This window comes from Struthio camelus, chromosome 3, assembly GCF_040807025.1.
Source record: "Struthio camelus isolate bStrCam1 chromosome 3, bStrCam1.hap1, whole genome shotgun sequence".
In the NCBI taxonomy this organism is placed as follows: Eukaryota; Metazoa; Chordata; class Aves; order Struthioniformes; family Struthionidae; genus Struthio; species Struthio camelus.
Window position 1 is genome coordinate 6,004,885 of NC_090944.1, and position 20,810 is coordinate 6,025,694.

General features: G+C 52.9%; 1 pseudogene; it reads left to right on the forward strand.

Annotated features, from left to right (window-relative positions):
• Positions 1-20,810, forward strand: part of LOC138066519 (otoferlin-like) — a 144,086-nt pseudogene that overhangs the window by 119,979 nt on the left and 3,297 nt on the right.

The following is a 20,810-nucleotide window of genomic DNA, read 5'->3' on the forward strand; positions in this document are numbered from 1 at the left end:
AGTGAATGCCAGCTTCTTTCTGGCAGAGAACCCTACTAAAGCGTTGCAGCAGCACAAAGTCTCTGCAACATCCCTGGGCTATGGAAGCTGTCATTGGGAGTCTTGGTTCTCTCAAGAGATGTCAATGGGAAGGTCCCAGGTAAAAGGGGTGTGAGTTCTCATAGAGGAAGATGGTGTATGCTAAGCATCTTTGACAAGGAGCTCAGGGTGGGGGCTAATCTCTCTCTGTAGGTATCCCTCTCTTTCCATTGACTAGACAGAGCAGGAGATGCCTGGAGTGGTTGAAGGTGGTGGAGTAGAGACCTGCTGGCTTTGCTCAGGCTTTGAGCTGGCCAAAGCCTGTCCGTATCAGCCTGTCAGCTGCACTAGTGGGTGGGCTTGGAAGTTTGCTTTGCTGCTGAATGTGCCCTGTGTGGAAGCATAGCACCACCTCTTCTGCTCCTATGAACACCTTTTCCCAAAGTGCCTGTACTGTACAGTCAGTGGATTGCTGAATCATCTAAGACTCTACAGACCCAGTGCAGGAGAGCAGGGTGTGCCGGTTCCCCCAGTTCAAAAAAGCAGACCTTAATCCGTGATGCATCTCTTCCAGATTGGAGCTGGGGGCAAGTCAGACCTGCCTCGTGTCGATGGGCCCACAGGCATTGACAGGGGTCCCATCCTGCCAGTGCCACTGGGGATTCGTCTGGTGCTGAGTAAATACAGAGTGGAGGCAAATGCGTTGACAGCAGAGGAGTTCGTCTTGGGGCACCAGACTTGAATGCTGCGCAGCCAGATGGCTACACAGCAGAAGGTACTGTGTTGTCATGGCCTCGACCAGATCCCATTATGAGGGCTCCATCTGTTAGGCGAGGGTGATGTAAGGCAGAAGACTCTGTCAGTGGGTGTTTGAAGGCCAGGAGGGATCTTAGAGGTTCTGATGACAAGTTAAGCACCTACAGCCAGATGTTTGGATTGCAAGGACCTGCCTGTACTAGCTGCACAGGGAGTTAAGCTGCAGCAGCCCTAAAAAAAAAAAAAAAAAAAAATAAAGCAGGATGACTGGATTACTACTTGCTTTCTTAACTGTGGGCACCATAGCAAGCCTAGGAGCTGCAGTAGAGGGCACTTGGTCTGAAATTCAGAGGAATGCACATTAGGGGTGTACACCTACACCTGAAGTAGTCACGCTGACTCTCCCTTAGTATTGGTGGGAGGGGAAAAACCCAAGATTGGTAGCCTGAAGCTCATTTGACCTATCTTGGACATCAAGGACAGGATGCCTGCTGCTTCTCTCTAGTGAGATATGGTGACACATCCATCAGGGCTCCTCACCCTAGGCTGACTTGGTAGACAATGGTGATGTGGGCAATAGAGACAGTGAGGTTTGGTGCATGACTCACCCGGCTGTTGTAGGTGTCTCTGCTAGGAGGAGATGCTGCTGATCGGATCCCCAGGGGCTCTAAAGAGATCCTACGTCCACGTTTTGTAGACTTTTTCATCTGGTCAAAGAAATACTATTCCTCTGGTGCGCAGTGTGAATATGGCCATGGGGGGACAGGAGGTGGAAAAAGCTCGTTTCAGGGGGACTTTTAATCATGGTGTTGGTCTCTTATCCCAAGAAAGGAAAGGGGAGGAGGCAGTCATTTCCCTGTTTCTGACAAAATGCTGCCAGTGCTGAATGAAGAGCCACTGCAGATGAGCTAAACTAAACTGATGTGGTCCTGCTCTATGGAGTCTGAGGGCAGAAGAGGGCTAGGAGAGGAGTGCTGAGGGCATCGGAAAGGAGATGTTAGGCTGTTGCAGGTGAGTCATGGGGTGGTTTGTGTGGGGTCAGTGAGAGAGCATGCTGCATGCCAGAGCCGCATGGAGAAGGAAAAGAAGCTTGAGGGCTCCATTGCTGCCCAGGTGATTTTGTGTGCCGTGAGGGATCCTTGCTCCCAGGGGATGAGGAAAGCCAACTCCTTTGGCTCCAGCAAAGAGGTCTGGCAGCAGTTGGGGGCAGTTCTTCTCACCTGTATGCCTTTCCTCCTCCTGCTGCCCTAGATGTTGTTCTGGGGACTCAGAGACCTGAAGAGAGTGAACGTGGCTCAGGTGGAGCGGCCCCGCATGGACATTGAGTGTACTGGAAAGGGGGTCCAGTCAGCTCTCATCCAGAACTACAAGAAAAGCGCCAACTTCAGCCCTTTAGTCAAGCGGTTGGGAGTGGTGAGTGTTGCCTCTTTCCTCTGAGCCCTTGGCCAAAATCCAGGCTTGGCTGGAGCTCAAATTGTGGCTGCTGGCCCCTTGCTTCCGTTTGCCCACGATAGTAAAGGAAGTGATCTCCAGCCTAGTTGGGGATCCCCTTTCTGTGATGGCTCCCAGGCCCAGCTCTGCTGGAGTTACATGAGACCTCTTCCTCCAACATGATCTCTCTTTGAGTCCCTACTGGCAACCACCACAATAGACATGCTGTAGCCTACATGCAGCCCTTGATAACCAGGACCCCTTTGCTTCCAGGACCTCCCAGAGAATGAACTGCTTCACCCGCCCCTCCACATCCGAGTGGTGGAGTGCCGGGCTTTTGGGCGTTATACCCTAGTGGGGTCCCGTGCTGTCAGCTCCGTCTGAAAGTTCATCTGTCGCCCACCAGAGAAGGCAGCCCACCATTGGAATATGACAGGTACCAGGCTTGGGCCAAGAGGGACAGGCTGGTGTGGGTCATTGGTGGGGCACCGCACACAAGTGAGCGATACAGAAAAGAAGGGAGATGGGTAGTGGGTTGTAAGGACTATGGGGCATTGTCTGCTTGGTTGTTAAATGAATTAGGATTCAAGGTTCACATCAAGGGGATGCCGTGGGGGCATGAGGTCATCGTTGCCTTTTGATTGGTTTGATCCATGGGTCTCACTGTGATAACTGCCTACTCTTCCTGACACCTGTCAGACAAGAAAGCCTGGTTCACCACTAACACAGCTGTGTTTCCGTGGCTCTACAATCTCCAACTGTTCCTTAGGACTGGGAGATGAATTTGCTCAGGACAGACAGCTCAGGCTCCCGTGGAAGAGATATAGTCAATACACTTAATGCAGCCTGGAGGGCTGGACTCATCGTTGTGTCATTGCAAGTAGCTTTTCTGTCCAGGGCACGGGCCTTGTGCTCTAGACTAGACTGAATTACTTAGATCTCTGGCGATTATAACGAGAGCCTGGGATGGCTTGCTTAGGTGGAGGTGCCTTCCCTGTGGACGTTTGTAGCAAGGAGACCTGAAAAGTCATGGGGACAGCAGCAAGACCAGCAGTGTTCCTGGCACTGAGGTGGCCAGTGTTTGAATCCCAACCAGTGTACTAATTTCCGTGCTTTGGTCCTTCTCTGAACAAGAGGGTCACATGCCACTCCTGTCTGAATCCTGTAGGATCGCACTTGAGCTCTCAGTTTCCACTCTGCACTATCCTTTCTCTCTTGTTGTCTGTCTTTCTCTGTCCTCTGTCCAGTTGAACTGCTCAATGGCTCTCTGGCAATGGCCATCAGAGGTCCTCCCTCTTGCCCCACAGGAGAGCTTGTTGTCAAGGTGGAACCTGAGGTTCCCATCAAGAAGATGGAGACCATGGTGAAGCTGGAAGCTGTGAGTATCCGTGTGTCGGCACTACTTTAGCATGTCTGTCTTCACTGCATTGTCAATAACTGGTTGATCCCCCCGCAAGCAGAGGCCACCTTGTGCTGTTGGGCATGTAGTTGGACTGATGCCTGGAATTAAAGGCCTTGGGGTCATAGTTAGTTGCACTAATCAGTCACGTCCTGTCCTGTCCTGGCTGAACTCAGCTGGTGCTTGCTGCCCCAAGACAGCCTGTCCTGGGCTAAGAAAATGAGGTATTTGTACGTTTTCCTGTGAAGACAGTTAAATAGGAATGAGCCCCCATGAGCATAACCCTGCCCCTGTGTTGCTCTGTCTGAACCATCGTTCTGTGAATGGTGCAGACTCGAGATGCATGCACCTCAGATGCATGTGGCACAGGGCTGATCCAGGCACACAGAGTCATCCTGATGCAGGCAGAGCCCTCTAGACCTACTGGGTCTGCCCTGAAAAATCAGCAGTCTGCACATGTGACAAGCAACGTGTCCCTGAGGAGTCAGACTTTGCTCACGTGTTGAATAAGCCTGTCACCGTTTTCTTGCCCAGAATGGAAATTGGAGCACCCTCCTGTAGCTGTCTACTCCAGAGCGCTCTCTACCAAAAGAAATGCCTGTGTCTCTACAGGAAGCCCTTTGTAGGGACATGTCCTCCTCTGCAGGCAAGCAGCATGTGTGCATGCATGTGCCTATGGGCACATTGCAGGCTCCAAATGTGCATGCATATCCATGGCCCCTCATGGGCACATTTACAGAAAGACCACAGCACATACAAAGCCACTTCTGCACAGATGCACATGTGCATAAACACACACACACCCGTACAACCCACAAGTCCTTGGTGGATTTACAAATGCACCTCTACCTAGAGTTCCTAGCAGGTGCACAAAAAACTCTTGTCACTTGCATTTGCATTCACAAGGAGTCTGTTGGCCCAGCTGTGTTCAGGAGGACCCCCAGAGCATGTGTGCATGTGTGAAAAGCCCTGGCATGCACATGCTTGTTGGCTTCGGGAAATGTACCACAAAAACTTGCAAACCTCCTTAGCTAGACAAAAAGAAGCTCCAAGGGAGCAAAGCAGTCTTTATCCATACTGAAGGCCCAGGTATCTTTCCAGGCCCGTGCTCTCATTGTTTGGGATTGGGGTTCTTCATTAGCAGAGCTCTCCCAAGAGGAGATGGGTTTGATGTGTCCCAGCAGACGTCTCCCTTGTATGTAGAGCTTCCCAGCCAGGGCTGTTCCTTCAAGGCCTTTGCTTCCTGCAACCGTGGGGAGCTGTTTGTGACTTCTCGCAGCTCACTGTGCACCTGTGTGTCTGTGTGCCTTTGTACTCTGCTGCCTTTTGGCGGTGCAGTTGCCCACTAGCCTGCTGTTCCCTCTCCCTGTTCCCTTTTAGCCCTGGTGGCAGAACTCGGATGCAGTAGTGAAGGTGGAGGTGGTAAGTGACGGATCTGCTTCCGAGCATAGTTGGGCTGGGAGGAGCAGGAGAGACAGCACCCTGCGAGTGTGCATGATGATTATTCCCACCACAACTATGTGGTTGTGGTACCACCTCCCAAAGGCTTAATGGTGAGGCACTGAGCGGGCTCAGGATACCTTGCTGGGACAGGGGGCCTGGTACCATGTAAGCTTCAGGTGCTTCAGCCTGGGAAATGCATGAGTGAAAGGGATGGTGGAAAAGGGATGAGGACATCTCTGGTTTAGGACTCTGACACTGTCTCTCTGGAGCCTTGGGCAGCTCCCTTTGCTACTCAGAGCCTGTTGTGAAAGGTGGCAGGTGCTAATGATACAGGGTTCTGCCTTCTCAAGGGATTTACCTATCACCTTGGCCCTTTGAGAGACATCTTGCTTCCATCTGATCCCTCTTCTTCTCTGTCTTTGCTTCCTTTGTTCCTGCAGTCTGAGGAAGAGAAGGAGAAAAGAAGAAGAAGAAGAAAGGAGGAGGAGGAGCAGGAGGAGGAGAGGAAGGAGAAGAGGAGGAGCCGGATGAGAGCATGCTGGACTGGTGGTCCAAGTATTTTGCTTCAATTGAGAGCAGTGGAGGGGTGCATGTAGGGGGGTGCAGGAAGATGTTCCCTGCCTGCAAGGTCTGGGCTATTTCCAGCAGAACAGCACAGTCCCAACATCTGTTGGGACAGCACAGCAGTGGACTGCTTTTGAAATGCAAACAGTGCCCATTCCCAGCACTAAGGCTGGGACCACTGGCCTAAGGAAGGAGGGGAAGTATGTGTATTGAAGTCCCCATCCCCAGTGTGAAAAATGGGGTGGTAGAAAAGCAGCGATCAGCTGCTGTTTCTGTCTGTTGCCTCCCTGATCATTGCCGAGCTGGTAAGGGGCACGTGGGCTTGCGCCAGCCAGGTGCTCATTCCGTTTCCCTTTCTGGTACCAGCCCAGTCGTCTTCCCAGTGTCTCAGCTGCGAACTGCCCAAGTGCACAAGGATGCCATGCAAACATAGACACGTCCTCCTGCCCCATCCCCTGCGAGAGACTCTCCCTCGCACACAGTCCTGCTCATGGCTGAGCCCTGCCTTTGTGAGAATTCCTACTCACGTACCAGTGCTGAAAAATTGTACAGTGAGGGAGAGGGTGTTTCTTTTCTCCTGTGGGGCCTGATCCTCCGCTGTTACACAGAACCACCTAAAACTAAAGGCTCTTTGCACTGGCAACATCCCTGGCCTTGGGAACTGCTCCTTGGATACCCTAGAGCCATCCCCACTTGCCTGGGCTCTGTCCAGCTTCCTGGATGGACACACAATTTAAACAAGTGCAAGAGAGAGGTAAAAGTGCTTTAGCTGTCAATAGGCTGTTCTTGCAGAGACCGGGGTAGCCTTGTGGCCAAAGGCTTGGGGCCATGCTGCTTTTCTCGCCAGCCTTGCCTGACTGTCAACCAGGCTTTCACCTGGCAGAGCTGAGCAGGATTTCTCTTCCTTGAGTGTACTTATTTTGTGTCTCGTTTGTATTCAGAGCACAGTTATTTAGCAGCGTCACTGTTGAAGACTGTGTTGAACAACTTTGATTTCTCCAGTTTGGCTAGATCCTAGCTCCCTGCTCAAAGGAGAAAGGGAGAGCTGCGACCCCTAAGCTAGGCACTTTCAATGAGCACAGAGAGCTCAGTGCAACTGGCCACTCGTTGTTCATTTTGTTTCTCCCCCAGCAACTTTGGCAGCAGGAAGCAGCCGCAGCAGAAGCGGAGGAGGAGGAGGGAATGGAGACTGCTGAGGGTGAGCTGTTTGCAAGCAAGGGAGGAAACGGGGCAGGGAAGGGTAGGACCAGAGTTCCTTTTGGTGCTTGGGCACCCAATTCCGAGCATGCAATTGCTCTTCTGCTCAATCAGATACTCGTGCTGTGTTGCATATCTCCAGGCAGGATCAATTTTTGTGAATGCAGACCTGGTATGGATTGTGTTGGGCTGACATATCAGGCTGCAAATGCCAGGGGACTCCCAGTCCGAGTGTGGCATTGTGGCAGCCTCCAGCTCATCCCTGCTGGAAGGAAGGCTGTGTGGAGGTAATGAGATTAGTGACTAGGATCTGTGTTATTGACTGAAGGCATTTTTGTGCCTTCAGAAGTTAGTAGTCGCATCCCCTTGCCCATGCGTTTATAGAGCTGCAAGGCTGTGTGCTCAAAGTCTATTGAGAACACCAAGGCACAGATACGTTAATATCGCATTTGCAGGGTTTTCCCTCGTCACCATGAGGGAGGCTTTATGGAGGCCTCCTTTTGCCCCAGTTTTGCCAGGGAAGAGTCCACTAGGCAAGATGTTTGGGATCCATCTAACCTGACTGCTTTTATCTTCAGTGTAAAGCTGAAGAGTGATCTTTTTAAAAAAAAAAAAAAAAAAGTGTAATCTGGAAGTGTAGTCTGTGTTCTGGTTTTCTAGAATGGGCAGTAGAGAAAACTATGCCTTTCAGGGCCAGTTCTCTGACCTATTTTAGATACTGTCCTGAGATGAAGTGTGCCCTGAGTGTGTTTTTCTCTCAAGGAGTCTGGGGGAGAGTAGCTCAGATGGGGCATTGCAGATGCCTCAAGCTGGGTGAGGCCAATTTCATACCAAGAGTACTATGGGCTGTGAACATGAGTGAGCTGGGACCTGCTGTCCAAGGGTGACCTTGTCCACCCTGCAGGCTCTCTGGCAGTCCCTGGTAAGCAGGGCTGGTGAGTGTTTCCCTGAGGAGCCATGATTGGCCAGCTCAGTCATGAAGACTGAGATGGGAATGGGCAGAGGGAGAAGGTTAGGAGCCTCTGCGTAGGGGCTCAGCAAAGGGCCACCCTATGGACTAAATGGGCAGTGGAGTAAAGAAGGGTAGCAGCAGATAGCACTGAGTTCCCAGCGCTGCCTGCTTCCCCTGCTCTCCATAGGTCGTGAATTCAGAGGAGAGGGGGTGGTTGTCCTGTTCATGCAGACTCCATTAGGTGGGAAAAATAGAGAGTCTGGCTTCTGTTGGAAGACTAGCCTTTGTATCATGAGAAAGATGAGGCCAGGTGCTGCTGAGCTTGGCGATGACTCTGAGCAGCTTCTGCCTGGGCTTGCTGTAGTAGCAGAGCTGTTGGGGGGGGTGTCCTTGTATGCCTCCTCGTTCTGTCAGTCATTCTGAGCAGGGTTCATTTTCCCCTTTTACACTGCCCTTCCTTCCTGCTTTCCTCTTCCACATTAAAGGTTTATCTGTTGTCATCTGTCTGTTCTCATCTGCCTTGCGCAGCAGCCATGAAAGCTGGCGGGATAGAGGCAGTGAGGGCTGGGGATTGCACATGAGTGGGAGAAGCGTGCAGTGTTGTGCAGCCTCCTTTGAGCATGCCTTTCTAGGTAGACTGTACTGTGTCCTTGGCTGGTGACTGCTCTGAAGAGAGAGAGATCGTAAGAGCCTGTTGTTGCAGCTAGTCATTGGCGTCACCCTTGAAGAGCAGCAGTCTGTGCTTTGGCACTGAGCTTCAAGCATTGTCACCTCAGCCACACCTAGGCAGGGGTTTTGCTCTGCAAGCTGCGCACATGTCAGGGGTCTGGGCACAGGAAGTATTCTCTTCCATGGGCGCACCTAGCAGGGCCCAGCCAGGTGCCCTTGATGTTTTTCACTCCCTTCTCTTTTCTCCAACGCCATTGCTGTCAGCTTCAAAGGACGTAGCGGAGACCAGAGTGAGATGGGGAAATGAGCCCTTCAGGGAAGACTGGGAAGGGTGTTGTACTAGCAGCCCAGCAGGACAAGTGGAAAGAAGACAAGAAGGTGCTATGGGCAGGATCAGATATTTTCAGTGCTGTTGAAACTAGGCAGAGCCTAGGCTCTCAGTCCATGTTTCGTAGTCCTCCAAATGACTCCTGCTCGGGTCAACTGTGGGAGTTCCCTACACGGAGATCTGTGGGCTCCTGGAAATGCTGTGAGCTGGGTAGCAATGGCCAGAGCTGAGGAAAGAGAGGAGAGAGGTTGAAGGGTTTCTGTGGGACTGAGATGGGAATTGCAGGCAGTAGCAGCTGTCAGCTTTCATGTTCCTCTTGTTTGAGTGCCTGTGATCATGTTCCCCCTTCTCTGTCTTCCCCTGCTCCACCTCACCCTCGTTTCCATCTCCTCCATCCCCATTGCTTCCCCTTGGACTCAGAAATCAAACCGGATGACTCTCCCATGAAAGGCTCCAAGGGTCAGGCAAAGAGCAAGAAGTCCAAGGCACCCAAAGATGATAAGAAGAAGCAGCAGCAGTGAGCCGCTGAGCTTCCTGAGAAGCAGAACAAGCGGAAGATTGATGAACTGAAGGTATGTGTGTTGGCAGGGGGAGGAGGAGGCTCTGCCTGCTCAGCAGCAGGATGGAAGTCAGATCCTAGCCATGTGGAAAACACAGTAGGATGGATCAGCCCTGCTGGATGCATCTCACCTGTGTGAGGGGTATCTAGCACTGGGTGAGATGTGCCTTGGGACTGTCAAATTCTCTGCATAGACGGAGAGTTCAGGGTAACTAGCTTTGCAGGAAAGGACCTGGGATCTTGGGGACAGGAAAAGTCAGCAGTGAACCCTTCTAGCAGTGAAAGCCAAGTGCATGCTGGGCTGTGTTAGCAAGAGTTGGCCAGCAAGTTGAGGGGAGGGATTCTTCCCCTCTTTCTGGCACTTGTCAGATCCCTTCTGGCTTCTCTGTCCTGACTGGTGCTCCCCAGCACAAGGAAGACACTGACCTACTGCAGTGAGTCCAGTGGTGGAAGCCACCAGGCTGGTCACAGGTCTGGAGGACGTGGCATACAAGAAGAGGAAGAGGCTGAGAGCTGGGTTTGTTCAGCTTGGAGAGGAGAAGGTGAATGGGGGATTGAATTGTCATCTTCAGGTACCTGATGGTACATGGCAGGGGGATATGGCAGAGGACAAAGGAGAGTGCAGAAGGAAATGGACGCAAGATGCAGCAAAGGAAATTCCTGTTGGACATAAAGCATCATTTGTTTCCTACAATGAACTGATTCATCATGAGTGTGCTGCAACTTTGCAGAGCTCTCCGTCCTTGGAGACATAGGAGCTTGACCCTGGGCAAGCTTCTCTAACTTTGAATGCCAGTGGTCCCTTCCCACCTCGGTTCCCATATGACTGTATGATTTGTCCATCCAGAGATGCCCCCATTTGATCAGGCAGCTCCCATGTTCAGCCAGTGGATGTCTAAAGCTCCTGAGGTGACTGGCATCCTGAGTGCCCAAACAGCTGCTGTATGTGGGGCTGAAACCCAACATGCCTCATGGCAGCAGGAATCACAGCCATCACTGTATGTAGTTCTTGGAGGGGTTTGTCCCACACAATGCAGCTGGAACCAGAAGTACTTGCAGGAATTACAGGGGAGAAAAAACCAAAGGTGGTGGGAGCTATGATTTGCTCTCTGTAACTGCACTGAAGGATCAGGCAATCGTGTAGCTTAATGAGTAGTATGAGAAAGGCATCAACTTGGTCTTGAGAGTGGAGGAAGAAGTTCTAAGTTGGTGAGAACACCCTCCCCACGGTGGAATCAGAGTCTACAGCTATAGTAGGAGATGGATCAGGGCCAGGCATTGCCCATCAGCAACCCAAACCAGGACCCTGGCGCCAGGGCTCCAGGCCAATGTGCCCAGCCCCATCCCACTGCTGGGAATAGCCTGGGGCAAGGCTATCCCATGGGCAGTTTGGATGAGCCCTGGGTGGGGGAGAGCTTCCTGTGGGCCATAGCTAGCCTGGCCAAGACTCAGTGCAGGAAAGGGCCCTGGTTCAGGTTAGTGGTCCATGGACTTTACTGTATTATAATCTGTGACTCTGGGCCTGAGAAGGAATTTGAACCCGGATTATACACGTAAGGGGAATAGCTACACAGCCCATTCAGGTGAGGTTCCCTCCTATACATGATCAGTTTGGGAAGGTGCTTATGTCATCAAGGTCTGACCCAATGACCTGGAGATCCCTTTGCATCCTAGAGAATTAGTCACTGGGAACGGTGATGTCCATGATCTCTTTGATTGTCCTTGGGTAACCATTGGATCTTTTTTTTTTTTTTTTTAAACTGCTCCCCTCTAATTTTGTGTCATCACAGGTCTTCAACAAAGAGCTGGAAAGAGAGTTTGATAACTTTGAGGACTGGCTGCACACCTTCAACCTGCTCCGTGGAAAGACCGGGGACAATGATGACGACGCAACAGAAGAGGAGCGGCTAGTGGGGAGGTTCAGAGTGAGTGTGGCTGCTGAGTTGGGTCAGGGCAGGGACAGCTTGGGAAAGGCTTGCCTATAGGGTTCTCTCCTTGAAGGTGCATTAGCTGAAAGGAGGTTGGATGTAAGAGAGACCAATTTGCATTGACTCAACCACATCTCCTTGCAGGGGAGGGTAAGCCTCCAAGGATAGCCCCAGGAGTCAGATGGCTTCACAGAGTGCATTGCAGAGGGCAGTCCTTTGCAGCAACCAGATCTTTTGTGATTCCTACAGAAGGCCAAGGGCAAAGCAGATCCTCTTTATCATCCGCTGTGGATATAAGTCATGCCTGGAGTTATCTTTGCAGACTATTTTTCACCAATAGCACGGAGCTGCCTGCCATGTTGCACCAATGCATGCAAGTTAAACTCTTGCTGGAGGGAGTGATCAGACGGTCAGGGAGCATGGAGATGAACTGTGTTTCACGTGGTAGTTCCTGGATTTCCCAGCCCCTGCCTTGACAGCACCTTTTATTTCCATTGCTCTTGGTTTTCTGCCAGTTGTATTCCTGGAATTCCCTGCCTGTGAGCACCTTGCTAGTCTGATTCCTCTGCAGGTGTCCTTCACGTTGTCCAGTTGCTCTGCTCAGGGTTGTATCCTCTGCAGGGGGTGCTTGTGAGGCAGAGGAAGCTTCCAGACCTCGCCTGTCTACTACAGCGCAGGGCTAGAAACAAGGAGAGAAAGTGGGCTCTCAGGAAGGGTGGTTTGGGATGGGTCTGCTCGCTCCGAGCCTCGGGAGCAGCAGGACTACTGAGGCTGTGCACTCCCTTGTGCTAGGGCTCCATCTGTGTCTACAAAGTGCCGCTCCGTGATGATATGGGCAAGGAGGCAGGATACGACCCCGACTTGGGCATGTTCCAGGGGATCGCCAGCAATGACCCCATCAATGTGCTGGTCCGAGTCTCTGTTGTTCGGGTGAGTATAACCCATGTTGTATGCCAAGGCGTGATGCTGTGTTCCCTTACAGTGCTCGCACCCAGAGCTGGTGCTGAAGCTGCAGAGAAGTTGACTTTTAGTTCTTGGTGCTGTTGGTGCCAGCATCCACCTGATAGCAGATGGCAGCAAGGTCAAGGATGCAGCATGAGGACTAAAGCAGCTCACTGATGGGCCCTTGAAAGGGGCGTCTTCCTAGCTTTGTGCTCTCCCCATTGGGATACTAAGCCTGTGTGAGGTCCAGACACCTGGCCTACAGGATGGATGGAGGTGTCCGTTGTAGTGCTCAACTTCAGAGAAGAATTTGGATCAGCCCAGACTACGAGATTCTGGTTCTTTACATAATCCCCTTTAGATAATCAATGAGGCATATGCTGAGCAAACCAGGAGGAGGCAAGGATTAGTAGATCTGGCTGAAGGGCCTGTCACCTTGTGGGACACATGCTGAGTGATAATCAATGTGGTTCAGCTAATGCCTGTCTCTTTATATGGAGTGCACTCTGGAAAAAGTCTTTCTTGACCTCCATTCTTATGTCAAGATAAGATATCTTGAGAAATCTCAGCCCTGCTGGAAGCACCTGGGTGGCTCTTTGCCAACCCCTTGTCCCTGCTGTTTTATAAATGCAACCTACTTTCACCCTCGTTTCCCACTAACCTGGTTTCCCATCCAGTGCTACATCTCATTGCCCTGAGAAGGGGATAGCAGGTGAGATTGCAATCCCAGAATCACAAAATCACTGAATGGTTGAAGTTGGAAGGGACCTCTGGAGATCATCTAGTCCAACTCCCCCCGCTCAACCAGGGTCACCTACAGCATGTTGCATAGAATTGTGTCCAGATGGCTTTTGAATATCTTCAAGGAAGGAGACTCCACGGCCTCTCTGGGCAACCTGCTCCAGTGCTCAGTTACCCTCCCAGGAAAGAAGTTTGTCCTCATGTTCAGACAGAACTTCCTATGTTTCAAGTTGTGCCCGTTGCCTCTTGTCCTGTTGCTGGGCACCATGGAGAAGAGTCTGGCCCCGTCTTCCTGTCACCCTCCCTTCACATGCTTAGACTCATTGATGAGACTCCCCTCTCAGTCTTCTCTTCTGCAGGCTGAAGAGTAGCAGCGCTCTCAGCCTTTCGTCCTAGGAGAGATGCTCCAGGCCCTTCCTCATCTTAGTGGCCCTTTGCTGGACTCACTCCAGGAGCTCCATGTCTGTCTTGTACTGGGGAGCCCAGCACTAGACACACCACCCGAGGTGTGGTCTCAGCAGGGCTGAGGAGAGGGGGAGGCCCTCACCTCCCTCCACCTGCTAGCAACACTCTTCCTAAGGCTGCCCAGGGTACCATTGACCTTGTTGGCCACAAGGGCACATTGCTGGCTTATAGTCAACTTGTTGTCCACCAGGACTCCCAGGTCCTTCTCTGCAGAGCTGCTTTCCAGGAGGTCAAGCCTGAGCCTTTCCTGGTGCCCATGCACCAGGTTATTCCTCCCCAGGTGCAGGACCCTGCACTGGCCTTTGTTGAATGTCATGAGGCTCCTCTCTGCCCAACTCTGCAGCCTGTCCAGGTCCCTCGCAATGGCAGCACAGCTTTCTGGTGTGTCTAGTTTAGCATCCTCAGGCAAACTTGCTGAGGAGGCCCTCTGTCCTTTCATCCAGGTCATTGAGGAATAAGTTGAACAAGACTGGACCCAGTATTGACCCCTGGGGCACACTGCTCGTTATAGACCTCCAACTAGACTCTGAACTGGAGAGATTGAGGATACTTACCCCTGCTTGCGGGGGCTACTTACAGAGGCCCGTGGCCCTAATAAATCCATGGAGGGAAAGAGAGAGGCGGAGGGATGTCTTCTGGACATCTCAGTCAGGTTTCTGCTGAGGGTCTCTAGCTAGAGGAACCTGCGTCTTTCCACTGATGAGAGAGAAGCCAAAGGAGACTGTGACTATGTCTTTCCGAAGGGGACACAGCCACTTGGGCTTGACTTGAGTCAGCCCAGACCAACACACCTAGCCCCAATACATGCCTAGGCAGGGGCATAGGTTAGCAGAAGGCAGGACTGATCCCTGGTTTAAATTGAGTCCCTATATTTAGGTGACCTTATAAAAGGACTTGGGCACACAGCTATGGCCAGGTAAGGCCAGCTGGTCTCAGGGATGGAGAATAGGGACTGTCCCTGACTGGGCTGACCTATCTTATCTTTTCCCTACAGGCCACAGAGCTGCCCCCAGCTGACATCAATGGGAAAGCTGATCCTTATATTGCCATCAAGCTGGGGAAGACAGACCTCAAAGATGAGGAGGACTACATCTCCCAACAGTTGAATCCTGTCTTTGGCGAGTGAGTTGCCTGAGCCCTGTTACCTGTCTTCACCCTGAAGAGTGAGCGAAGCTCACCAGCCCTTGGGCCTGCACCGTACCCATCCCATAGCCCCAGCTTGGGGTCGAAAGATGGGACTGATCGCCCTGAACTTTCCTTGGGTGCAGTGTAGCTGTCCCCATTGAAGTCATCTGTCCTGCTTTGTCAGCAGTCTCGTCAACGCTGTCAAGAGTGTTGAAGAGCTATCCGTATCTGGTCAAGATAGGTGCCTACTTTAGGAAGCGCTAGGCCTGGACCCAAGTAACAGCATCGCCGGCTCTCCAGTGACACACACATTTAGTTTCAGGGCTATTGGGACATCCACGTCAAGCAATCCTCATGATCGCTCTCCCTTCTAGGGCTGCTAGTTCAGAAGCAGTCCGCGCAGAGAATTAGTGACAACACGTAAGCTGAATGTACTGCAGTGGGAGGTGCAATTAAACACTGTCCAGAGACTGGAGCAGACCCACCTCACCCATGCATGTGTCTTGAGCGCCATCCAAACCCTTGGATGGCTACAGCCTGTTCTCCCTCTCCACCCTTTCTCCCGCCACAGGTCCTTTGACATTGAGGCCACCTTTCCCATGGAGTCCATGGTGAGGGTGGCGGTGTACGACTGGGACTTGGTGGGGACCGACGACCTCGTTGGAGAGACCAAGATTGACCTGGAGAACCGCTACTACAGCAAGCACCGAGCTACTTGTGGGGTGTCACAGCCTTATGCCATGTATGAGCCAAGCTTTCCCTGTGCAACCTGGTGTCTGGACCCGTGTCAGTTTCATCTTCCGCACTAGGCCTAGATCTCCTGTAGGGATCTCCCTCTTTCATTGCCTGATGATGAGGGAATCTGTGCTGTGCCCTCAGTCTTAACGTGGGCTTTGGGACCAGCACAGTGGGGTAGCAGGAGAGCAGGTTGTAAGCAGGAGCACAGGGCGGTGAGGAAGGGACTGAGGGGCATTGGTAGGTCTGGATATAGAAATGAAGAGGTTGCTGAAATAGCAGCTGGGCCGGAGCAGCAGAACTGAGCATCAGTAGCAAAGTGGAGGGCGCTGGGGATTGCAGGTCTGGGTCAGCACAGAGTGAGGGGCCTGGGGTGGAAAGGTATTGGCAAAGCGTAGAGTTTGGGCTTGGATGGCCCTACCTTGCTCTGCAGTTTGACATGTGGAGCCTCAGATCCTTCCCTGATGAATCCTGGCTCCTGAGGGGCAGTAACATTTGCGTTTCTGGCAGATGGAAACAAAAATTCCTTCTTCCTCCAAGTCTGACCTTGTGCTCTTGTTCACAGACATGGGTATAACATGTGGCGTGACCCCATGAAGCCTTCCCAAATGCTGTGCAAGCTGTGCAAAGAGGGCCAAGTGGATGGGCCGCCCTTTGGTCCAGGAGGAAGAGTGAAAGTGGCCACGAGGGTCTTCAGTGGCGCCACGGAGATGGAGGATGAAAACAGTACGCACCCCATGGCGTGAAGGTGGGGAGGGGAGCAGGGGCATGGGGTGTCCCCTCATCATCCAGAACTGAATCCCATCACCCCCTGCAGCATTGCAATGTCTCTCCAGCCACCCCCTTGTGTGGGGCCTGCGTTATGTCACCAGCTAGACAGTGTCTTATAGACGACCCAGGTTGCTGTCAGAGTTACTGGTGAGCATCCACGGCATGGCATGACCAAAGCTGCCTTTGAAACCTTCCTGCTGGCAGTTTATGGCAAAGGACCAATGCAGATAGCCCATCCTGGCCCTTGCAGGGCTTAGGAAGCCACTGTCCATATAGCTGCATCCCCAAACAATGGTTGTGTCCAAATCACTCGTATATGTGCAACACAGTTGAATGCAGACCAGGAGGGGTGCGGAGGAGGGGGGCAGCAGTGTCAGTGGATATAGAGCTTGTTGAGCGTGGGAAAATACAGCCTGGTAGGGGATCTGGACCTTCTCTGTGAGTGCCTAGGAGTAGAAAGGGGAGAAAGAGGAGTTAGGGAGTGTTGGTACAAGAACAAAGTGGGCCCAGTGAAACAGAGAGGAGCAACTACTAGGCAGTTCTGCTGCCTTGAAGTTGGTAGGAGCTGGAAGAGGTAGCCAGCAGGAGCAGTGTGTGTGGCCTTGGGGAAGAGGATGTCAGCAGAAGTTTGCAAAGCCAGACTGGAGGTCCTGCTGTCAGTAGGAGGTTGGGTCCTGCTTGGGATTGTTTGCTGTCCCTGGTGTCTCTTCTGCCCAGTTCTCCACACTCAGTCCTCCCTTTACCCACACGGGACAGAAGAAGCAGGCAGAGGAGCGCCTAGCACTGACCGTGCTGCACCACTGGGAAGACGTTCCACGCGCAGGCTGCAGGCTGGTCCCTGAGCACGTGGAGCCGCGTCCATTGCTGAACCCTGACAAGCCGGGCATTGAACAGGTCCCCGCAGCCCAAGATCCGGGGGAAGGGCAGGGCCTGCTTAGCCTCCAAGCAGGGAGGAGAGACCTCAGCTGGGCAGACAAGCTGCAACCCCCCTTGTCATGGGGAGCAGTGGGGAGGGAGGCAGCCTACGAAAAGTGGCACTTGGACATAGCAGTCCTTAACACTCGGCCTGTTGAGCCCAGCTGACTAAATCTTCAATGCCTCTTCATCTTCAGCTGGCACCTATTTCATACCCCAAAGTCTCTGGGTCCCCTGCTTCCCCCCTGCCTGACGTGTTCCCCATGGATATGCTGGCACCAGGCCCTGCCATTGATATTTCCCCCAGGAAACCAAAGAAGTAAGGAATCTGCCAGCCAACAAACCCCAGGGAAAACCCGTGGCTGGGGCTGGAGCCCTGCTTCCCCACTCTTCTACTGGTTCTCCATGGCCCAGCTCAGCACAGCCATGTGCCTGGGACCCCCAACCAGACTGGCATGGCCAGAGATCCCAAGACTGGAGGCATCAAATACTGTCTTCCGCTTCCCCACAGGTTGTGGAGCTGCCCTTGCAGGGTGCTTCAGTTCCCATCTGTTCAGTTCCCTGCAGCTCCTCACCTCTCTGTGTCAGTCTAGACGAGGAGTTCAAATTGCTAGCTAGTGCCTGGTATGGGGAAGGGGGCAGACCAATGCAGCCAGCCCGAACGCAGCCCCAGGGGCAGGGGTTAGCCTAGGTCATGGCGTCCACAGGCCCTTGGCTGGAGGGGAGTTTCCCAGTCTGGCTGGGGCTCTGGGCAAGGAAGGGCCCTGGCACCAGGCGGATCACTGGGAGAGACTTGGTAAAGGCAGGTAGGACAGAGCAGGCAGCAGACAGTGAACTAGAGAGTTCTCCTTCCCATTCCTGTCCTCTCCGCCTCTGCCCTCCGATGCTCAGCCCCTCTAGGAGTCCTTTAGACAGAAGGAAGACATTGCGTTCCTCAGCATCCATGCTAGGCCAATTTTACCCAGCTAGACTGTGTCCTTGGGCCCCTTTTGCCCGTCCCCGGGGGCTGGGATGCAGAGGCCGTATTTGCATCCTCGTGGGAATCTCTTGCACTCCTGTGCTCAGTCGACTGGTGTTTGGCTCCAAAGCACAATGAAAGTGGAGACAATTTCCTCTGATCTCCGAGGGCCGTAGCTTGGATGTGAAGAGCAGGGCAGGCAGCTGCAGGAAAGCTGAAGCCAGAGAAAGCTCTAGTTGCTGAAGCAGCCTGGAAAAAACAGAGGTTTATCTGCAATGCAGCCAGGGGCAGCCATGCTCAGTAGTGCCCCGTGTGCTGGAGTTGAGACATTCCTCCGGAGGGGCTGAAGGGAGGATTTCAATAGCCTTGAAAACACCAATGCACCCTTCCCTGTGGGGAAAATGGAGCAGGAAGGGCTATGGCTCTGGTCGCTCTGTTTTGGCAGGGATAAACGTGAGCTCCAGTCAAGTTACACGTGGACACATCAGCCCATGTATGTCTTCACACGTGCACTGGAGAGCACCTGCGTGAGTGCCTGTGTCTGTAGGAAGATGCTGTATTTCAGCAAGGTTCTGCTGATGTATCATCCTAGGGATTTAACGCAGCTCCCCCCTCTTTGCCAGGAGTTTCAGCATGTAACACGAGCTGACGGTGTGGCCTGTTAGCTCTGAAGAGCATCCCTGTGTTGCTTGGACAAGTGCTAAGTGCTATAGAGGAACAGCACAGAGAAAGCCCCCCCCCTGCCCTCCCCCGCAACAGGAGCAGGCAGGAGGGTGCTGGCACTGAAGATGGCAGGAATCTCACAGTTCCACAGGAGTCCCTGGCACTTGCAGCCATGTGATGTGATTGTGGCCACATGGCTGCCTTTCTCTGCCACTGTCTTCCAGTCCTCTTCTAGCCCGTCCACACTGCAGCTGCTTCCAGTTCAAGGAAACTGGCTTCTGCTTTTCCTCTGGCAACTCCCACGGGAGCTGGTTTATCCATCAGCACAATTCCCAAGCGAACCGAGTGTGGCTGGGAAACCCCAGTTGCCTGCACACCAAAGGCAATGCTGGGAATATCTTACAGGCTCCAAACTTGCTGGAGTCCTAGGAAAGGCAGTGATGCCCGATGAAGTGACTGGGACACAAGAGCAAGTAGAGCCTTTGGAGCTGACTTCTGAAGGCAGGGGAAAATTGTCCTGTGTTTCCAGGAGGGTGGCCCGGTTGGGTAAGGTGGGGAAATGAGGAAAAGAGCTGGCTTCAGACTGTTTTGCAGGGCCAACAGACCCACATTGTAACCACAAATGTACCTGAGACTAAGGCTGTGCTGTCTCCTAGAGCCTTTGGCTTGGGCCATGCAGCAGTTCAGAGTAGATGAAGGTAAAAGTCCCTTTGTTGCTCCTCTGACCCTGCCTGGGCTGCCTCCGAGCTGAGGCACCATTTCCCTCTGTGTTCCTGCCCTGTTGGTCCCTAGGACAAGACGGCTGCGAGAGAGCCGTGCAGTTGGCGTTCCTGCCACCCTGTTTCCTGCAGCATCATCCCATTCCCTTCTGCCCACCCCATCTCCTCCTGCCCCTTCCCTCTGTTCCCCCCTCTGTGCCTCACCTCCTGGTCTCCCTTCCTGCTGCCAGATATGAGCTTAGAGTGATAGTGTGGAGCACAGACGAGGTCATCCTGGAGGATGATGACTACTTGACTGGTGAGAAATCCAGGGACGTTTTTGTCAGCGGGGTATGTACGATGTGGCTGGCCAGTGCCACCACTTCCACTTCTCCTCGTGGTGGGGTCCTGGTGCTCACTTAGGCCCCAGGGCTGGTTTTGGAGAGGGGAGTTCTGTGATGCAGCTAGGAAGGGTTTCCCCATGGGGAGGGCCAGATGGTGCCAGTGCTGCTGTTATGTGCTGTGCTCTGTCTCTGCCTCTGTGTCTCTCTTGCTGGCTGCTTGACCTACTGTGTGTGTCTGTCTGTGCTGCCTGGCCTGGTTGCCCAGCTTTGAGCTGCGGGTCATTATCTGGAACACGGATGAGGTGGTTTTGGAAGATGATGCTTTCCTGGTGGGAGAGAAAATGTCTGACATCTATGTCAGGGGGTAATGGCCAAGGTCTTGCTGCTTGCTCCCTTCTGCCCCTCTCCCCTTGGACAGGACCTGAGTGCGGGCTGTTCCTCTACTCGTCTGTGCCTCAGGTCTGCTTCCCGACATTCATAGCTCCTGGCAGGCACAGTGCTTCCGTCCCCCTTGGCTCTGGTCTTGGTGTCCCCGGTTGGCTCTTCATTGGCTCTTCAGCCCAACATGCCTCCACTTCCAGCATCTGGATCCAAATTCCAGGTAGCTTCCTGGTGGTGACCCTCTCTCTTCTTCTCTCTCATCCACCGCTTCCAAAACTCCCCTGTTTTAGAGACAAGAGAACCCACACCTTCACATACCAATTCTTTACAAGACATTTCTCTCCTGAGCTGCCAGGATACAGCTAAATCTAGGGGGGGGGGGCGTGGGTGGAGAAGGTTATTTGATCTCAGACCCCACTGACCCTCCCCATATTCAGCATGGGGCAGATGGTACCTGTGGACCATCTCTGAGTGAGCCCTGGCCCACGATTTACCTTAACGTGCTTGTGAGTCCCTTTTCTCCTGTCCTCATATAGCAGGGCTCTGAGACTGGCCCTCAGCATGGGCTCCGCCAAATTTGGTCCCCAGATTTCCCTTTCCCGTCCCTGCGGAGCTGCCTGAACTGTCCTGCTTCAGCAAGAGTCGATTTGGATTTCCCAGATCCTTTCATTCATTTTGAATTGACACGCACAGGTTAAGATGCAACTAGATCATAGCGCAATGTGCAGCAGGCAAGAAAACAAGCTTTCTCCAAAGGCTTAAACCCTATGTCATGGCAAAGAGGCATGAGGAGGAAGGTCAGATTAGTGTAGCAGAATCTAAGGCTGA